This window comes from Ambystoma mexicanum, chromosome 2p (assembly GCF_040938575.1).
Source record: "Ambystoma mexicanum isolate Mex_15411 chromosome 2p, UKY_AmexF1_1, whole genome shotgun sequence".
NCBI lineage: Eukaryota > Metazoa > Chordata > Amphibia > Caudata > Ambystomatidae > Ambystoma > Ambystoma mexicanum.
Genome location: NC_090923.1, coordinates 588,393,236 through 588,407,244, shown reverse-complemented (window position 1 = coordinate 588,407,244; position 14,009 = coordinate 588,393,236). Strand labels below are relative to the sequence as shown.

Sequence of the window (14,009 nt, the reverse complement as noted above, 5' to 3'; positions counted from 1 at the left end):
GTGTGCTGGGCGGCCCATGGCAGCAGCAGCAGTAGGGACTCACAGTAGAGTCCTGGCTTGGTCCTCAAATGTCAGAAGTGTCCAGGGGATTGGTTTTATGGCGTGGGGGTCCTTGTGGACCTTACGGCCAGGTTTATAGTAGGAGTGGCCTGGCAGGTGAGGAAGCAGCAGGGAGGCCCTGGAGAGTATTCCAGCCCAAGCCGCCTATGCCAGCGGGGCATTGGGTAAGGAGAGCAGTCTTGGGCTGCAGCAGTGAATAGTGCGTGGTGCTGTTCCTGCCAATGGGGCACTGTGTTGCATTAAGCAGTGTGGTGTGTCACCCCTCGTGGGAGCATGGTATCTCCCAGGGCTCGTGTTGTCCATGACCACATGACCAAACTAATAAAGGTAATGAGCGGATTCCCGCTCGTTAGTCTTGAAAGTAACTGACTCCAGTATCCGGTGTCCTTATTACCAGCGCCATGCTGGCGCTGTGTAGCTGGCCGAGGGCCTTCCCTGCAAGGCCCTCCACCAGGACAGTGCCCCTGCCGGGCAACGCTTTCCACAATGGTTTCTCCAGCCCATTCCAGTAGAGCCCCTACCCGGTAACCCCACTGGCATGGGCCTGCAGAGACCCTGCTGTGCAAATGTGCATGCAGACGCTGCTGCCCCTGCTAGGCAACATCAGCGCCGTCCTTGGTGCTGGCCTGGGTGCCCCCAGGCCATGGAGGAGCCTGTGTGCTCATTGGCTGACCGGTCTCCCCCGGTCCAGAGATGTCAGCTGGGTATCCCCAGCAATGGTGTCATATCGGGTGATCCCGACATAGGCAGGCTGATCCTGCCTCGCATTCGGCTGCGTGACCGCAGTCTTTGTGCCTGCTGGGTGCCCCCTCAGCCTTGGTCCGCCTGGCCTGCGTTCCTGCAGGCCAGGACATTACAAGCAGTCCAAGGGCGAAGTAGTGAATGTTGCGTGGCGTCACTCTTGACAATGGGGCACTGCATTGTGAAACAACAGCAGGATATACCAGTTATTGTTTGTTTTTCAGGTGCAAAGCGATGCGCAAGATCGACTCCCCAAAGTGAGGGTCGAGCGCCAGCAAACGATGTAAAGGCACTTTGCTCGATCCTCTATATATGTTTTATTTGAAGTGCCTGTCCGGTTGTGGCAGCCCCGGCATCACCCGCCCACATCGTTGTGTGGGTGGACCGCCATTGCGGTCCTTTTCCCCATAAGAGGGAAGTGACGTTGGGTTAGGGAGGGGGCAAGGTGGTTGTCCGGCAGTCTGATGCCGGCAGTGAATAAAGATAGTTGAAGCACACCCCAGCTCCCGCGTGATGTGTCCTTACAACCTCACAACTGCCAATGAGGGGTGTCTGACACCCTCCCGTGCCGTAACGAGGACTGCAGTCGAGCAGCTTTGGCACGTCGGCGCACTTTGTACTGAGAAACACTCGGCGGAAGCAGCAGACGGGCCCCCGTGCTGGCAGCAGGTGAGCAGCCCTGCCCAAGACAGTGGCCTCACAGAAAAGGGCTCCGCAGCACGACGGGGAGGGCCCGGCTTGTGCGCACGTGGCACGCAGGCCTGTAGAGGCTGCCACCATCCCCCAGAACACGTGGAGAAACGGCCCAGGAGGCAGCACAGCACACGTGCACAGCACACGTGGATCCACAGGCCCTGTGCAGCAGGCCCATGCTGGGGAGGCACCCTGCAGCAAAAAAATAAATACCCTACCTCTGACACAAAGAGGCGGGAGCACAGTCAAGACAGGCACAAAGGTCCCAAGGAAGGGACTGAGGAACATAATCCGCAGATATAACGCCACCAAGGGGCGCACAAGACCACAAGTCACAGGGAGAGACACCAGAGACACAAACCACAGGCCCCTGCTCACAGAGCCATGTCAAATCCGTCAAGTCCCTCGGCGTCCTGATCCGGTGGAACAGGAACGGCGGCAGACGATACACAACAGGCACAAGGGGCAGGAAGCTCGTCACAAAACATGCCCATGCCAGGCCCTTTCGATCTCAGAGATACTTCCAAACTAGGACCCAGGTGGGTCATATGGCTACGTGACTTCAAGTTCTACGCAGATGACGCAAGACTCAAGAACACGTTGTTCATGGCCGTAGGTCCTGCAGTCAGAGACATCGCAGGAGAACTGCTAAACATGGACACGGTGATGTACGGAGAACTCCATGGCAAACTGTCGGAATATTTTGCCCCCCACACCAACATAGACTACGAACGTCACATATTCCACACTACAAGACAAGAAAAGGGCGAATCGATGGACAACTTCGTGATGCGCCTCCGCATCAAACTAAAATATTGCAAATTCCACAAATACTCCAATGAAGAGGCTCTAAGGTCCCAAGTAATCACCAGCTGCATATCACAACCTTTCAGAAAACAGTTGCTTCAAAAGCAAAGGTCGCTGGAGGAAATCCTTGCATTAGCCAGAATGGAGGCAGCGGTAGAATCGCAACTAGACAGTCTGGGAAAAGTCACCATACAACAGCCGACACCAAACACGGATACGATCAACAAATTATACACAGCCCCTGCCCAGGGCGGAAAACGCTCGGAAGCCACATGCTATCGTTGCGGCTCTGACTATCCACACACGGGTGAATGCCCCGCGGTGGGCCAACAGTGTGCTCCATGCGGTGGAATGGACCACTATAGAGGTGTCTGCAAGAACGCGCCAGTACCCGCACACAGCAGACAGAGGCCCCAGGAGAGACGAAGAAGCTTGCGCCTCAGTCCACCGGCTAACAAAGGGGTCGGAGACCAAGCGACACCGAGACGGGAGGACAGAGCCCATAGGAGTTCATACGCACGAGAAGAGAGGAGGACATCAGATGGTTCCAGACGATCCCAGAGGAGATTCCTCAGATATATCGAGATGCGTTCCCCATCTAGCAGTGAAACCCCTTCATCAGAAGAAGACTAGAGGAAGAAGGGACACGTGTGGACTCTCAATAACACCACAGCCACCCAGCACAGCCCCACCCTCACAATGCAAGTGAACAATACACCCCTAGAATTCCTCATTGACACAGTGGCGACAGACAACATCATAAGTGAGCAAGCGTATAACTCGCTCACTAGCACACCAAAAATCTGTAAGGCTATCGTGGACATCTATCCGTACAAGGGCGACGACCCCGTTACCTTGCAAAGGCACAATCTCGGCATGGTGCGTTCACAAATCACACACCGCAAAGATCCCTCTACACATATTGAAGACGGAAGCCAACAGTGGGTGCATCTTAAGTTTCAAGACAGCGGTGGAAATGGGTCTGGTCCACATACTCTACCAACCAATGGCCCATAAATACTTTGCCAGGCCCGACGCTGTGGAGCAGGCGTTCCCAAATCTCTTCAAAGGCCTAGGGAAGCTAAAACACAGGAAGGTACACCTCCACATCACCCCATGAACCCGTGAACATTCAACAACAAGTGGAGGAAGAACTAGACAAGCTCATCAAACTCAATGTCATCGAACCTTGCTGTCCTTTTTCCCCATAAGAGGGAAGTGACGTCAGGTTAGGGAGGGGGCGAGGGGGTTGTCTGGCAGTCTGATGCTGGCAGTAAATAAAGATAGTTGAAGCGCACCCCGGCTCCCGCGTGATGTGTCCTTACATGGTTTGAGGTCTGTGTAAAACCTCACAACTGGCAATGAGGGGTGTCTGACACCCGCCCGTGCCGTAACGAGGACTGCAGTCGAGCAGCTTTGGCGCATCGGCGTACTTCGTACTGAGGAACACTCGGCGGAAGCAGCAGACGGGCCCCGTGCTGGCAGGAGGTGAGAAGTCCTGCCCCAGACAGTCGCCTCACAGAAAAGGGCTCTGCAGCACGACCGGGAGGGCCCGGCTCGTGCGCATGTGGCACGCAGGCCTGTAGAGGCTGCCACCATCCCCCACAACACGTGGAGAAATGGCCCAGGAGGCAGCACAGCACACGTATACAGCACAAATGGATCCACAGGCCCTGTGCAGCAGGCCCACACTGGGGGGGCACCCTGCAGCATCAAAAAAAAAATTCCCCACCTCTGACACAAAGAGGCGGGAGCACAGTCAAGAAAGACACAAAGGTCCCAAGGAAGGGACTGAGGAACATAATCCGCAGATATAATGCCACCAAGGGGCGCACAAGACCACAAGTCACAGGGAGAGACACCAGAGACACAAACCACATGCCCCTGCTCACAGAGCCATGTCAAATCCGTCAAGTCCCTCGGCGTCCTCATCCGGTGGAACAGGAACAGTGGCAGACGATGCACAACAGGCACAAGGGGCAGGAAGCTCGTCACAAAACATGCCCATGCCAGGCCCTTTCGATCTCAGAGATACTTCCAAACTAGGACCCAGGTGGGTCATATGGCTACGTGACTTCAAGTTCTACGCAGATGACGCAAGACTCAAGAACACGTTGTTCATGGCCGTAGGTCCTGCAGTCAGAGACATCGCAGGAGAACTGCTAAACATGGACACGGTGATGTACGGAGAACTCCATGGCAAACTGTCGGAATATTTTGCCCCCCACACCAACATAGACTACGAACGTCACATATTCCACACTAAAAGATAAGAAAAGGGCGAATCGATGGACAACTTCGTGATGCACCTCGGCATCAAACTAAACTATTGCAAATTCCACAAATACTCCAATGAAGAGGCTCTTCCCAAGTAATCACCAGCTGCATATCACAACCTTTCAGAAAACAGTTGCTTCAAAGGCAACGGTCGCTGGAGGAAATCCTCGCATTAGCCAGAATGGAGGCAGCGGTAGAATCGCAACTAGACAGTCTGGGAAAAGTCACCATACAACAGCCGACACCAAAGACGGATACGATCAACAAATTATACACAGCCCCTGCCCAAGGCGGAAAAAGCTCGGAAGCCACATGCTATCGTTGCGGCTCTGAGTATCCACACACGGGTGAATGCCCCGCGGTGGGCCAACAGTGTGCTGCATGCGGTGGAATGGACCACTAAAGAGCTGTCTGCAAGAACGCGCCAGTACCCGCACACAGCAGACAGAGGCCCCAGGAGAGATGAAGAAGCTTGCGCCTCAGCTCACCGGCTAACAAAGGGGTCGGAGACCAAGCGACACTGAGACGGGAGGACAGAGCCCATAGGAGTTCATACGCACGAGAAGACAGGAGGACATCAGATGGTTCCAGACGATCCCAGAGGAGGAGTTTCGTCAGATATATCGAGAAGCGTTCCCCATCCAGCAGTGAAACCCCTTCATCAGAAGAAGACCAGAGGAAGAAGGGATGCGTGTGGACTCTCAATAACACCACAGCCACCCAGCACAGCCCCACCCTCACACTGCAAGTCAACAATCCACCCATAGAATTCCTCATTGACACAGGGGCGACAGTCAGCATCATAAGTGAGCAAGCGTATAACTTGCTCACTAGCCCACCAAAAATCTGTAAGGCTACCGTGGACATCAATCCGTACAAGGGCGACAACCCCGTTACCTTGCAAAGGCACAATCTCGGCATGGTGTGTACACAAATCACACGCCACAAAGATCCCTCCACACATATTGAAGACGGAAGCCAACAGTGGGTGCATCTTAAGTTTCAAGACAGCGGTGGAAATGGGTCTGGTCCACATACTCTACCAACTAATGGGCCATAAATACTTTGCCAGGCCCGACGCTGTGGAGCAGGTGTTCCCAAATCTCTTCAAAGGCCTAGGGAAGCTAAAACACAGGAAGGTACACCTCCACATCAACCCAGAAGTCCCGCCTGTTGTCCAGCACTATCGTGGTATACCCGTGAACATTCAACAACAAATGGAGGAAGAACTAGACAAGCTCATCAAACTCAATGTCATCGAACCCGTCTCCGGGCCTACGCCATGGGTATCACCCATAGTTCCAGTCCCCAAGAAATCCCCGGAAGGATCAATACGCCTGTGCATAGACATGAGAAGGGCAAACGTAGCGATTGAAAGGGAGAGACACCAAGCACCCCGGATCACAGATATGATCCACCTTCTCCACGGAGCACACATCTTCTAAAAGCTAGACTTAACAAAAGGATATCATCAAATTGAGATAGCCCCTGAATCAAGATACATAACAACCTTCGTGACCCATCTGGGGCTGTTACAATACAAGAGGCTTAGCTTCGGCATTTCTTCCGCCGCATTGATTTTCCAAGAAGAAATTCATCGAGTTATCAGACACGTACCCAACTGCCTCAATTACTCAGATGACGTCTTAGTCTTCGGCAAAACCAAGGAGGAAACACGACACAGCGCTACACCGGGTGTGCGCAGCCCTGAAAGTAGCAGGCCTCACACTCAACAAAGCCAAATGTGAATTCGGCAAAGGCTCCCTACGATTCTTCGGACATATATTTTCTGACAAAGGAATGCGGCCGACCCAGACAAGGTGGCCGCCCTCAATTCGGCATCGCCCCCCAAGAACGCAACAGAACTGCGGTTGTTTCTCGGCATAGCCAGCTACTGCTCTAGATCACTAAAGGATTATGCCACCGTCAGCAACCCACTGCGCCTACTAACGCGCAACGATCAACAGTACATCTGGTCCGAAGACTGCCAGAAAGCATTCGAAGCGATACACAATGCCATCGCGAAGGCGGAGGACATGGCCTACTTTGATGCAAAACGAGACACAGAGGTGATAGTCGATGCCAGCTCTATTGGGTTAGGTGCCATCCTTACCAAAAGGGACACCGGGGCGCCTTCAAACATTTATATAGTGGCATATGCCAGCAGAAGCTAGACCCCCCCGGAACAAGCCTATTCCCATGCAGTAAAAGAAAGCTTGGCCGTGGTGTGGGCGTGTGAGTACTTTCACTTGTTTCTGTATGGAAAGGAGTTCACAATCACCACAGATCATCAAGCCCTGCTCACAATCTATGGGGACCCCAAGGCGAGAATGCCCCCGTGAATAGCCAGGTGGGTATTGCGCCTTCAAGACTACAAGTTTGTCATCAAACACCGCCCAGGGAAAGAGGACACTCCGGCAGACTACCTGTCCCGACACCCAACAGGACCGGCAAGCCGCCAACCATCCATTGCGGATGAGTACATCAACTACGTGGTACATCACCTTCAGCCCCTGCCCGTGGGGTGGGCTGACCTCATCACACAGTCAAAACAGGATCCGGCCCTCCGAATTGTCCGACACTGCATACAGGCGGAAAGGAGAGCGCACATAAGACAACAGGCAAAACAGGAATCGGAGGCGGTCCAAGAAGGCATCAAATGGATAGACCACGTCCGAGAGGAACTCTCCATAGTAGATTAACACGTCCTGTTAAAGGGGTGCAAGAGGTACTGCGATTGAAAACATTACACATGGCACATGAATGTCACCGAGGGGTGGTCGCCACCAAGCGGCTGTTAAGACAAAAAGTGTGGTTCCCGAGGCTCGCCGCAATGGTGGAAGAAATTGTTGGAAAATGCCTGACGTGTGCACAAGTAGCACCACCAACACACCCGAACCCGCTCCAGATGTCACCCCTACCAGAACAAGTATGGGAAGAATTAGCGGGGGACTTCTTTGGACCTCTGCGAGACGGAACCTTCGTGCTAGTACTAATAGATGAACACTCCCGATTTCCGGAAGCACAAATTGTGGAGAGCACAGCCGCCTCAAGCCTCATTCCAGCCCTGGACTGCATGCTGTCCACATATGGAATTCCCAGACTGATAAAGTCAGACAATGGGTCATAAGTCAGGACTTTGAGAACTTTGTCAAATATATGGGTTTCAACATAGAAAAATAACGCCTCGATGGCCACAGGCAAATGTCATCGTTAAGAGATTCATGGCCAAGATGAAAAGAACACTACAAATAGCCACCATTCTCAACGAGCCGTTTGAACAGGCCCTCTACCAACTATTGAGGGACTACAGGCATACCCCACACAGCACCACAGGGATATGCCCGGCCGACCTGATGATCCGAAGACTCTCAAAACTCGATTACCAGAAGACCCCAGCCCTGCAGACGCAACACCGCTAGAACAGGAGGCCAAAGAAAGAGACAAAGCCACTTAGACCAAGATGAAGGCTACTGCAGACCACAAGAGGCGAGCTCAGGAATCGACCATGGAACTAGGAGACCAGGTGTGGATGCGTCAGCCGAAAAACCGAAAAGAGGATGCCACGTTTGCGAAGGAACCCCTGACGGTGACACAAAAGAGAGGAACCATGATCACGGCACAAAGAGATGATCACTCCTCGGTAACTCACAACGTCCCACACTTCAAGCGCATGACGACCAACCCCGAAGACATTTGGGACAGAAACGCACACGGTGCTGAGGAACGACAACTAGATGAACCTTACCTGGGAGATAGCGAGGCATCCGAGGGTGAGGAAAGCCAGATAAACTATCCAGTGACCTGGGCAACCCCTAACAGCTCCAGGAGACCGCAAAGGTGTCGCATAAAACCCCACCGACTTATCGAGAAGAGGTGAGGATCTGGTACTTTAAAAAAGGGGAAGATGTCAGGTTGTGGCAGCCCCGGCATCACCCGCCCACATCGTTGTATGGGTGGACCGCTGTTGCAGTCCTTTTCCCCGTAAGAGGGAAGTGTTGTTGGGTTAGGGAGGGGGCAAGGGGGTTGTCCGGCAGTCTGATGCCGGCAGTAAATAAAGATAGTTGAAGTGCACCCCGGCTCCCAAGTGATGTGTTCTTACACGGTTTGAGGTTTGTGTAAAACCTCACAGTGTCCCTCGTGTGGCACACACACTGAGCCTGGGGAAATCCTGAATTGTACCACTTCAGTTTATTTTAAAAACATGCCTCGCTAGCAAGCCCTCCTCATTCAAAGGGGACTGAGGAATGGCGGATTGCATATTCACATGCTGCCTTTATCTCCTATAGTCTGTCTTCTTTAGTGATTCAGGATTATACCTGAATAATGATCTTTTTAGTTTCTGCCTTTTTCATGAATATTGTATTCATATTTGCAGCATGTAATGATATTTGGTTTTCCCAGGTGCCATGTACGATTCCTGATGCTCCAGCCCCTTTCGGCGAAGATTGGAAACCTGAAAATCACGTGAAGAAACTACCCAAGAAGACAATTTTAGAAAATAATGAAACTTCAGCCTCAATGGGTAAATATTTTATGATATTGCAACTCTTTTTAGCGTGGAGAATGAAAATAATGGTTGTCTAAAGACACATTGGGCAACATTCATAATATGGCAAAAGTACAGCAAAAAAGTAGCTATAAGGGAGTTACTTCCACTTTTCCTGCATCGCCATTTGCAGAGTTTGGCCGTGCTGTTCGGAAAAACCTTCCAGCAATTAGCTTGAAATTTGTCCATGTTTGTCCATGTTACCTCATCAAATAGACGATTTTCCTGAGCGTGTATTTACTCATTAATAATGAATGTGGATTAATCAGCCCAGCACAAACAGTATTCGAATTTGGCAGTACTTCTGGAAATACTGCCAAACTCGTAATGAGGCCCAATATTACTGTGTGCAGTTGCAAAACTCCTAACTCAATTTACATCAAGAATAAATAGCGCTTTATAATATCATTGTGTTTGGCTAGTGTGTTTTATAGTATTACTAGCTGTTGGCAATGCCATCGCTTGCATGGATTTTGGGATTTGGTACTATTATTTTTAAAAGACACATGAGGTTTTTGTTCAAACTGTACAAAATATAATTTACAGGTTGATGTCTTAACGCAATAAGCAATGTTTATTGCAGACATTAGTTGGGGCATATTGGCTACAAAACAAAGATAGTTGTTCCATTGATGTGCGTCCTGAAATGTTTTTTTGTTGTAATTACAAAAAGACAATGAGACAGACAAAAAAAATAAAATTACTTATTTGGCATCTGCAACCTACAAAAAAAACCTATTTTAGTACTTCTTTGTAAACTACCTTAGTGGTTCTCCCGTCAGGTGCTAGGATTACCAGAGAGTTAGTTGAGCTCACTCTGGAACAGGCCACATAAAACTGCCCATGCGAGAAAGAGTATTCCCTTGGGTTAATCCCCACTAGCTTTAAAGTCTGCCCATGAGATTTGCTGATGGTAAGAACACGGACTCCCCATGGCCAGAGCCGGTTAGCACTGTAGCCTCAATCACATTTCTGTGGAGAGCTTTCATTCGCAATCTGGTGCCATTACAGAGTTTAGGTGGGTTGAGGGTTCCGCAATAATATCTCAGCTGCTCCCACTTTGACAAAAAGTTTGTGTTTGGGAAGACTATGAGGATTTGAAGTGGTCAAGAACTCAAGAGGGTAGTGGACTGCGTCATCACTTTGAAACACTGAGTTTACAGATTTGCACTTCATTTGGACTCCTCCCAAAGAATTAATATGTATGTTATTGATTACGGCAGCCATGCTGTTTTTTGGCATTACAATGGCGCGCTCACATAACCATTCTGTCGATTTCTCCATTAGATTTTTAATGTCAGGGTAGATTTTGGATGTGAGGTCTGCAAGGGAATCGACGACTGTGCCTAGGTCAGAAGGGATGACAATTTTGCTCTCAAATTTGTGATACTCTCCGTTACCAATTTTAAGAAGCAAATTGGAGAACTGATCTGCTGACAAATCATTTCACAAATGAACACTCAAGTTCTTTTTGAGGGACATTTTTTGTATAACTGGCCATACATAGGATGATTTGATGCATGCCTTTACTTCATCAGCTCGCTGTCCTCTAGGTACTACAGGCAAAGTCTGACGAAAGTCCCCAGCTAGTAGCACAGTGACACCTTCTATCACTACATTGTTTCCCCTGATGTCTTTATGGGTTCTGGTAAAGGCCTCAAAACGTCCCTTATGCGCCATAGTGCACTTGTCCCAAACAATGTGTTTGCAATCCCAGAGCACTTGGGCCAACAATACCCCCCTTTTCCGCCCCCATTAACTGGATTTTCGGAAAATGGTAAAACATGTGTTTCCCTATTTTTGAAGAATACAAATTTTCATATCTGTAACATCTTCGGTTTTTGAGATATAGGTGTCCTCATAAATAAATTCACCCCCCCCCCCCCCTTTTCACTCCCTTAGGGACAGAATTTCCAAAAATCCTTCCTTAGTGGGTGCCTATGTCATGAAAACAATGTACCGTCCGAATTTCACGTTCCTAGGTTAAACGGTTTGAGCTTGGCGTTGATGAGTCAGTCAGTCTGTCAATCAGTCAGGACTTCTTCTTTTATATATATATATAGATATATCAAACCCATTAACCAGCACATATATTAATAGCTAACCGCCACGGAATTTAGCATGTATACATACCAAATAGAAAATAAGGCTTTACACTTGCCAATAATATCCTCTAATTAAAATGATGAACACGTAATTTCTAATTTTAGTCTTCTTGGGTGATTTTGCTCTCCTTAGATCTGGGCCACAGCCACTTGGGAAAATGTTTACCTTCCTTTTATTTGGTGACGCACAAATTTACAGGCTACTGGAGAAGACAGTTTAAGCTATAAACTATTTTTCAAATTCAAGAAACGCATTTCTTCTGTGGGATGTGTGACGATCAGCATATCACTCAAAGCCACTTGTCAAGTTTGAAAGCACCTTATTAATAAAGTATAAAGTTGGGGGTTAAGGGAATGCTAGCGAATGTGAGTCAGGGTCAACCACCAAAGCAAATCAGTCTTCCTTAGTTTATCATAATCCTTCCCTTTTTCTCTCTGTGCTCGCTTTCTTGGCGTAATCAATATGCTTCTTTCTTGTATACTGTGTGTTCCATGTCAGGATGTTGTGCCTCAGCTTGTCTTCATAGTTATGTGGTTGCTGTGGTGGATACCAGACACCTTTGGACCTAGAGGTTGACAGGCTTAACCCCTTGCTGGGCAGCTGAGACTTCTTGAGCTTCGCCTTCTCATCCAATTCCATGACCATCCCAAGTATCTGTCTGTGGGTATGCCCTCTGCCTTTCTCTCGTTTGCACCCCTTGTTTATAAGGTTTGTTCTGCCTATTCCTTCCCACATACATGTCTCTATGGCCTCCTCGACAGTTCACCATACTCTAATTGGAGAACTGATCTGCTGACAAATCATTTCACAAATGAACACTCAAGTTCTTTTTGAGGGACATTTTTTGTATAACTGGCCATACATAGGATGATTTTTGCATAAAAAAATGACAGACTTTTTTCAGCCAATTTGGTGCGGCCTTTAACATTCAAATGATATCACTATTCACCCCCCCCACTTCCCTGAAAACCAATCTCCTGCTTAAAATCGGGGGTTTCTCCCCAAAGTCCTTCTTTAATCCTGTGCCCCCTTCCTGCCATAATCATGCCTGCCCACCACCTCACAGAAAGACACGCACTCTCTCAAACACACACAAACACACACGCCGAAACACAAAACATACGCACAGACACACAGGCACCAGACAAACACTCACCTCACAGCTGACTTCTGTCTTCACCCGGCCACCCCCACCCTGCCTGGCTGGGGCATGACAGTTAGATTTTGAAAGACCGCTCTGAGCAGTCTCAGAGCAGGCTTTGTAAATCACTCCATTTAATTTTCGAGAAAATTAAATAGACCATTTCACTTAATACCGTTCTGAGCCATTATCAGGGCTGGCCACCATCTTTGTTTCTTTTCAGTGTTAGCAGTGCCTGATGTGGGTTTGCACTTCAGCGTGCAGATGCTGAATGCCACACTGTGTCCGAGCTACGCCGACTCATTATAGGTCAGCCTGCAAACTCATAGGGCTAGTTCCTCTGTATCGGAAGCGGCTTTAACCTACCATTGCAGTGCGGCTTGGCGCTTCACAGATTGTTGCTGGGTCCTTTCCTTTGATCCCGCTTATACGCTGCCCCATCGGCTGTTGGACTCGACGGTTGGAGTTGCACCGTCCTGCCGCTTTCATGACTCTCTGCTGCGCTGTTCTGTGTACATCAGGTGCTTCTGACCCGGTGAGCTACGCGATTGAGCCCGGTGAGCCACGCGATCATACGGGTGAGTAAGCCCTGAGGTTGGCCCTTGGGGATGAGGCGTAGAAAAAAGTGTGCGTTTGTTTTGCTATAGAGTAGTATGCCAGTAACGAGAAACCAAGCCCTGAAAAAGTCTTCTTCCCACCTCATTAAGTTTATGTCCATCCTACATCCTGTATGAAAGGTGTTATGGCCACGCCCTCTACACCCAAGAGGGATCGCTTGGCACAGGTTATGGCATTAAGCTCACAAAGGAGACATAGGGCCTCATTACGACCCTTGCGCTACCGGAATGAAGGGGGCCGGTACGGGACCGGCCCCCTTCATTCTGGGAGCGCGTATTACGAGGTTCCCTTTGCGGGACCCGGACCAGACGTCTGGTAAAACCAGACGTCTTTTCCGGGTCCCGCGAGGGGAAGAGGGAGGTAACAACGGGACACTTATAATGTGCCCGTTGTTACCTCCATCCCCATTCCCATTGAGCCCTATGTGGGCTCAAATGGGAATGGGGAAGGGTTCCTGCAAGGAGGACTTCCCGGGTCCTCCTATGTCGGAATGACCCGGTAAGTCCCCATTGCAGGAATCCGGTCAAGGAGCCCGGTTTGGAGGAAGCCATGGTAGCTCCATGGCTACCTCCAAACTCGTAAAGAGGCCCATAGACTTTGGTTTAGGGGAACAGATATGTTCCCTGAAACCACTGATGTCCTGGGTTTGGCTACGGACACATATAAAGCATTTAAGAAAGTGGATTGCCAGGCAAATAACATGAAAATTATAGGAACTGCCAATCCCGAATTTCAACAAGACAGCAATAATGACTCAGTGAAGTTGTATTTGATTGTAATGCATCCCTCTAGAGTAATGGATATTAAGGGTAAAGTTACCAATACATCCTATTGTGTAGCCTCTGTTGGAGTCTGAGTGCACTCCACAAGAACACATCACCTCTGCACAATGGACGCAAGTAAAGGCAAGTAAAGGCATATATAGCTAATGTGCTTAATATGTGCAATAGTTTGGCAGACTTTATGGTAAAACCAGGTGTGCTTTCCGGGTCCCGCGAGGGGAAGAGGGAGGCAATA

General features: G+C 49.6%; 1 pseudogene; it reads left to right on the top strand.

Annotated features, from left to right (window-relative positions):
* LOC138566580 (zinc finger protein 436-like) overlaps positions 1-14,009 on the top strand; it is a 146,447-nt pseudogene that overhangs the window by 48,222 nt on the left and 84,216 nt on the right.